The following is a 7,860-nucleotide window of genomic DNA, read 5'->3' as shown; positions in this document are numbered from 1 at the left end:
ATGGTAACTCTGCTTAAGTCGCTATGCACAAAGTCACGTCGACCCTTAAAGTCGTAATTCAATATGGACAGTTATTAAGACTTAAAAGCTCTTATGTAACATGTAATGAAGCGGAGTGAATTCAGTTTCTACTTCACGCCAAGTATTTTTGGCGTAATTTGTTGTCAAAGCTTATTTTTGGCATAGAGTCTTTAGTTTATACCCACCACCTATCTCCTCCCACTGATCTGTATTTATTTGCGATAAAAAATATTAATAATTTTGTTTCATCTCATCCATCCATTTTCTTCCGTTTACCCAGGGCAGGGTGACAGGGGCAACAGTCTTAGCAGGGACTCCCGGACTTCCTTCACTCCAGACACTTCCTCCAGCTCCTACGATGGGACCCCAAGGCGTTCCCAGGCAGGTTAGTTGAAAAAAAAAAGAAGCTTTAATCAGTATTTAAAAGCCATTAAATGAAAATCAGCTTCTTGCTATGGTGAAATTTCAGGCAAGGCTGTTTTAAATGAACATTGCGGTTTATAATGGACAAAATGCCAAACAACGATCTACGTATATATCATAGTTTAATACTAAATATCCCAAAATAGCATATTGTCTCCCTCAGTTTGTATACATTTTTATCCTAATTAACACTGAACCATCACAGAAGCAGAGCAGGCGATACGAGTGAGAGCTTTGTGCACATAAACACATATTTGGCATCATGATAACAGTTAATTTTAAAATAATTATTATTGTAGTGCAACGATTATCAAGATTATGCATAATTTTGAAGGTAAACACAGTCCCACTCTCAGTTTGAAACATTTTAATCACATTTAAGCCTCTGTTGTTTCTCTCTGTGATTAGTTTGTTGTTAAAATGAGTCCTCACGTCGGCTTCTGTCATATAAATAAACAGTAAAACAGGCAGTTTTTGAACGGGTCTTTGAAATGAACGGGTCCAAAAGATTTGAATCCCATAAAAGATCTAAAAGTCCCATCACTAGTTTTGAGCTTAAAAATATGATCATTAAACCTTTTTTGTCAGAGATATGAAGAAACTGTGCCTCCATTTACTATACGCACATTTGACTATAGGGGCAACAGTAGCAGTGTGTCCACTCATTCGAAGGTTGCAAGTTCGAATCCCGCTCCCACAAATGACTGCTGATGTTGTGTAAATGGGCAAGAAACTTAATCCACTTTCGATTTGCAATATAATACTAATGTCTTGGGGGGGTTTGGGGGTCTACCACAGACTATAGTACAACCGTATAACAGTACCTATGATCCTCTTTGGGAAAAATAAAGAAAAATTGAAGCAGATGAATGAAATAATTATTGCAGGAGGTTTTTGTTTTTTTCACCAGATGATCACAAACAGGGAGAGGATCAAAGAATGGGTCTGGACCACACATTTATCAGCAAAAATAAGTTATTAAATGTTGACAGGTCGTTGCCATATGCGTGACCAGTTAAGCAGAGGAACACACTGAACTTTTGCTCTATTTTCACACTGCACTTACAATAATGTGACTGGACCTGCAGTGAGCCATTTCCAGTAATCAATAAAACACTGACGAATGGCCAGCAGCACTCTTTTCATCAAACATTTGTATTTCTTTTGACAAATTCCATCACAGTGACTCTTGGAATAGCAGACGTTGAAACATGTTTTCACCAAAAAAAAATTTATATTGTGAATAAATAACTTTTTGGAATTTTATGACTTTTATGGAAACCACACAAAAGGTGACAGATTGAAAACTGTATAACATCTGGGTCAGCTGCTAATAATCACTTTTCAAACTTCCCTAAAGTTTTGGCATTTTCTGACCTAAGGTAGCTTAAATCATCTTGTCCAAATAAACTATGTGCGTACGTCAATATCTGGAACTGGAGCTATTTACAGAGTTTTCCCTCCGACTCCATAGAAACCATGTTTACTCAGGCCTATCAACACTGATTGCTGCTACATGGAAAATCCCTGCCAATTTTGAACTTTTATGACTAACATGATACAGATGTATGATACAAGACAGTGCAGAAAGATATGAGCACATTTTTATCGTGTAGGACTTACAAATACAAACTAAGTCAAATGTGTCACTATACAGTGCGTCATTAAGGTCACTATTGATTTAAAAAAAAAAAAAAAAAAAGGTTTCTGTGATGCACCACAATTTCTGTAAACACAGCCTCAAAAAATCAACAATTTTTTTCATGTTTTTGAGCAAAATTTGTCTTGTCCCAGTTTTAAGCAGCTCTTGAGGACAAAATAAGTCATCTGTACTCTCTGCATCCACTTACAAAACGTTTCATTGTTTGAGATGCAGGAAGTGTGTGGTTGGCATGCTTGTTGTTGTTAGCATTACAGTGACGTGAAAAGCACTTATAAACTCATTGGGGTGAATAATTAGGATATTCAAAATATATAATTTAAGCGAGGAAAGACTCTGGACTGCTGCAAACCATTTAAGGTGAAGCAGTTTTGTTTTTCACATTTTTGAGACATTTATATATATTCATCAAAGAATATCATGCAGCTTTTTTATAATTTGATTTAAATGTTTATCTAATCCAATCCGTACCACAGTTGTTTATTCATTTTATGGAATTAGCAGTCTTGGTACCGCCAGTCATTCTTCACATTCCAGGCACTTCCATTGACAAATCCTGCCAGGAGTGGAGAATAATCCTTCAGTACATAGACTTCACTCATTGCCAAGAATGTTATGTAATAAGTAAACTTTAACAGTGGCTGTCCCTTTCCGACACTTTTCAGAAACCGCCGATACCTTATAAGGATAGAATCACTGTGTCACAATGGAGACTCCCAACGCTCGCACACAATGGTATGTAACCCATTACTTTTTTGTGTTGGATTTTTTTGCCAGTAAAACATTTGTCATTTCCGCGTTTGTTTATTTGTTGCTTTCCATAGTTGCAGATGTCTAGCCATTATTTTTTGCACAGACAATGGCTTAGGGCCTACATGTAATCTGTTTATGTTATGAGTTTCTGTCAAATGTGGTCAGAGCAGATGGACTCGAAGCAAACATAATCATTTACGTGGAAGTAGCAGAGGAGGTGGAAGTAGCACTGTTTGTTGATGCTTGGAAGATAAAATAGTCATCGCTCAGTTGTCATTTTTATCAGTTTTCTTGATCCAGCAACATGTTTTCTTTAATTTATGGTTGGGAATCATGCTTATGTAGATATTTATCTCTGGTTTATCTTTTTTTTTTTTTTTTTTTTTTTTTTAACTATTTATTTACATGATATTTCACAATAACAAACTGAATACATATCTACTGATAACACAAATATATAAAACAAAAAAAAAACACACAAAGAAAAAAAAAAAAAAAAAAACAAAACAAAAAAAAAAACAACAACACACCAACACCAAATAAGCACACACAAGGGGGACAATATCATACCAAAAGGAGCCTTTATAACATAAAATATCAATAATCTGGTCTACTTCAGATTCACTTCACAAAAAAAAAAAAAAAAAAAAACAACACAGGGAATCTATTACCCATTTAACTTTTTAGTCCATACCTATATGTGTTATTGTCTGCCATTCTGGGCCTAAAAACTCACGCAGGGGCGACCAGTCCTTAACAAAAGAGTCTAGCTTTCCTTCAAGGACATTGTAAAGCCTTTCATAAGGCAAAATTGATAGAAGTTTTTCACGCCAGAGGGTGAGGGAGGGAGATTGTTCCTGGATCCATACCTGGAGTATAGAAAGGCGTGCAGCGTACATAATAACATTAAGCATTTTTGTTTCTCGAGTATAGTTGTTTATACCCAATATACAAGCCTTAGGGTCTTCAGGTACTTTTACTCCAAGATATTTTTCAGTTTCCTGAAGAACTGAAGACCAAAATGAAAGAATAATTGGACATGACCACATTAAATGAAAATAGGTTCCTGCTTCCTTTTTGCATTTAAAACAAAGTGTTGTGCAAGTTTCATATTTACTCCGAGTTACAGGGGTCACATGCATTTTATTAATAATTTTATACTGTACTTCATGAGATTTATTTGATTTAGTGATTTGTTTTGCATCATTTAGTACTTTGATCCACTGTTGATCATCCAATTTAACACCAAAATCATATTCCCAACTTGGTTTATCTTTTAACATGCCCACACACAGGTACGCATCTCCTTGGGTGGTAGACAGTGCTGCAGAAATGAAACATCTGGATAGAAGTTTATAACAGTTTGCAAATCTATGACAATTTTGTGATGATTTTATGAAGTTTGAGTCAGCTGCGAGCTCGATTCAGTAGCCCAAAAAGTACAGATATTTAACATTCTGAAGTCCGAGGAAGTCCATGGGTGTAATAAATAATACTGATGATATATGCATTCCATTGTACTCATGCAATGCTTGTCGGGAAAAGTTTAAAGGAGGACGCTAGAGCTGAGTCATGGTCAAGCTAATTAGCAGTGCCTACACTAATCTTTCATCAACACGGTCCATATCACTAAATGCAAATCGTCTGTTCTTAAAAGGGATTACGGTATTGGTTAACCAGAAATATTTTTGGTGCTAAATGTTTGCCATCGTTGATTATTGTTGGTTGGTATTATTTGGTCCAAGCATTTATTTTGTAGTTTACTGATGGTGATGGATTGTAACCCTCAATTAGTGAGATCTTTAACCCATTTCTTGTATAAGATTCAATAGTTCATGCTTGATATGCTGACTTGTGACAATCACCAATATTTATTTATATGTGCTGCAAGCCACATGCTAACGTGCTAAATCTGTTTCATAAGCTACCACTGAGGAACAGTTAATTTATTACTTGATAGTTGATAGTTAACTTATTCTGAAAGTTGCTGTGGGCGCTGCCATCATCAATTGGGTTGTGTTATTTTGCATGGGGCTGCCGATCTTGACACCAAATAAGCTCTATACTGATTACAAATTCATTTTAAAGCTGAACTGAACTGAGCATTTTACACAAATCAACTAACTTTATATCATATTTTAGCGGTGAAACTTTTCCCATACTGTATTGTCTATTTAAATTAATGGGATTCCCACTTAACCGGAAGTGCTTATTGAAAAACATGTGCCCTTCCACTGAGCGGGATTGCATCTCCACAAACCTTTTACTTTTATTTACTGAAAGACAGATGGAAGTACAAGTTGAACGAAGGCCTCTACTCTACGTTGTCCAAGGTAGATGACCACAGCAGCCCAAAATAGCTCTGTACAGTGGACTTGACTGTGCTGGTCCTGGCTGGTTCTGCTGTGTGTCTGGTCCAGGGTGCTACTGCTGCTGTTTCCTCCTTGGTCCTCTGTTCCCTCCAGAGGTAAAAATGAGTCAGTGAGTCGGCAGCTGCTCCCCCTCATTCCCATATCTCCCCGGATCCTACAGGGACCCTACATCACTTCCTCCTCGGCCTTTTATGGATTGATGTTGGTAGAGTCATAGTTACATCTTCTGATTGTGATTTGTGAAAGAGTTGTAGAAAAATCCGTGGGTTGTCTTTAGGCTGACGTTTTGTCCAAAGTTGTTTAAAGTTCAACAGGGAGACCAGTTTCCTTATGGGACTGTACAACTTTCAAAGGCTGCAGGTGTTAACATTTCTCCAGAACATGCGTAATACTTCTACATTCTCTGGATTTTTAAATACAACTTGACGCACCTTTTGAATACATATCACGCCCTCTATTATGTCTGAAAATGTACTTCTTAATCTGTAGACGATTTATGCGTAATGTTTCAGTCTTCAAAGGATGCCGTGTCTTATATGTAATGTATTGGGTGTCAACAATGGAATCCTAAAGAAAATACGGCACTTTTTTTTTCACTGTACAGAACAAACTGAATCCAAAAAACAAAAACAAAAGAGAGGACCTAGTACATACTTACTTACGGATTAGTGATTTCTTTATTGAATGTCCAAACGCAGGTGTTTAGCTTTCTCATTCCACTGGATAAAAGGACAAGCCAGTCTCTGTCTCACTCCATCTGATCTTCTTCCTTCTTTCCTGTGAAGGGTGGGATCAGGCCACACTTGATTATTTTAAGAGTAGCTGTGGAATCTCCTGTCCCCTCTGCTTTGACCAAGCACAATGCCAACATTAGAGCTGCTCACTCACAGCACTCAGCCAGTCCCCCACGGTCAATGTTTATGCCTCAAACCCCTGTGGAAAATAGGCAGCATTCCTGAGAATGCTCTGTCCTTTCACCTGTTTTGTTTTCCAGGTGGAGTTCCACATGGATCCGTCCCAATACCAAAACTCTTTGGGAGGTGAGAGAGGTTATAAGAATTCTTTGAAAGTTGACAATGTAGTGAATCCTTGCATTGAAAGGCCTAATATTTGTTTTAGAAAACTGAAAAAATGTGACCTTAAAGTGCATCACTCCTTAATGGCACAGTACCTGATTTTTACTGAAAAATCAGAATTAATGCATTGATTTATTTGCAGTGGGACAAATTTATTCTTGACTTTCCTAATGCATTCTAAGCTAACAACAACTGTAGCATTACCTCCAGGACAATAAATAGCCTAGACAAATTTGAGTTTATTGCATGAAATAATCAGGTCCAACCAACCAAATAATGACTCCAACCACAACACAACAAATGCTATTACCCAGAGGAAACTGTATGATAATTTAGGATCTATTTACTCAAGCATCACACAATCACAATGCAAAACTATTTTCAGAAGGAATAAATGATGAGCAGTGAATATGTCCCCAAAACTATGCTGGTTTTCACTAGACTTCATACATTGTTAACTAGGCTCATGAAAATGTGGCAAAAAATAAAGTTTTTGTATATTTTCAAATTCATCTGCCCCTCCTTAGCTACAGTGTTCTTTTGTTGGCCACCAGACCAGTGACACCATTTGAGACATGGCCACCAATTTCCTCTCATTCAATATTTTCATTTCCATTTAACAGAGCACCAGTAAAATGTTTATTAATACATTTTGAAGGAAATGGCACTTGGAATCTGTGATTAGCACCCCCAAGAGATTGGACTATTGATGTTGAGATCATTCACTTTCAATTACAACTCAATTTTTGTACAGCACTCTTGAGTATAGACCTCACACATAATTATATGGAAAGAAAGGTTTAAAGTTTGGCCTCAAAAATGTCTTATGTGATAAATAGCTATGTTGTGATGTGTAGTTATCCATTGAAAGAGTCTGAAACCTCAAAGCTTATGGCACTTTGAATCATCTGGTCCTTCTTAGCACCCTTCACCAGACCTGCCCATTTGGATAATGTATTACTTCAACTGGACACTTTGTGATGAGAGAAATGTCATCTCTGTCAACTACGTAAGGATGCTTTTATTTGGCATGGCATGCACATGTTTATTTAGATCCATCTTTGGCCTGTGAATCCAAGTATGGATGAAATTAAAAAAAATGACATTCTTAAGTATGTCAACTTCAGCCTCCTTCCACATCAATGTGGTTTATGTTTGTCTTTCTGTTGTAATCACTTTGCTGAGGGAGAGGTAAAGTACAATGGAGGACATGAGAAATCAGAAGAGGAGCGCTACTGAGCCCACATACCCACTGTAACACTGCACATGAATAAGACACAAGGCTGCAGGAGAAAAATGAATCGTTTCTGAGCATGAGTACTTTGTTGTTTTGGAATATATGATGGAGAGTTAGACGTTTATCTTTAGAGCGTCTAGAATACTTTATATAAACCACATTCAAAACATGTGCTGTATTAAGATGAATGAAGTGACGCTGTTTCCCAAAGTTGTATTAGATGCAGGCCAAAGCTGTGGTTGCAGGGGCTGTCATGCTTGTGTGATGCTACATGGAGCCAGCAGGCTGAGGAACAGGAACATGTCTGAGGTGTCTTCT

General features: G+C 37.2%; 1 protein-coding gene across 1 annotated transcript in view; it reads left to right on the top strand.

Moving 5' to 3' along the window:
- The first annotated feature begins 2,766 nt into the window (after window positions 1-2,766).
- The window catches only part of LOC117390468 (KATNB1-like protein 1), a 28,664-nt gene continuing 23,570 nt past the window's right edge, over window positions 2,767-7,860 (top strand). The window contains exon 1 of the mRNA XM_033988212.2: window positions 2,767-2,839. The gene's annotated coding sequence lies outside the window, so the exon portion shown is untranslated. The remainder of the gene's footprint in view (window positions 2,840-7,860) is intronic.

The sequence above is a fragment of the Periophthalmus magnuspinnatus genome, chromosome 22 (genome assembly GCF_009829125.3).
Source record: "Periophthalmus magnuspinnatus isolate fPerMag1 chromosome 22, fPerMag1.2.pri, whole genome shotgun sequence".
Lineage (NCBI taxonomy): Eukaryota > Metazoa > Chordata > Actinopteri > Gobiiformes > Gobiidae > Periophthalmus > Periophthalmus magnuspinnatus.
This window is presented reverse-complemented; position numbering and strand designations above follow the sequence as displayed.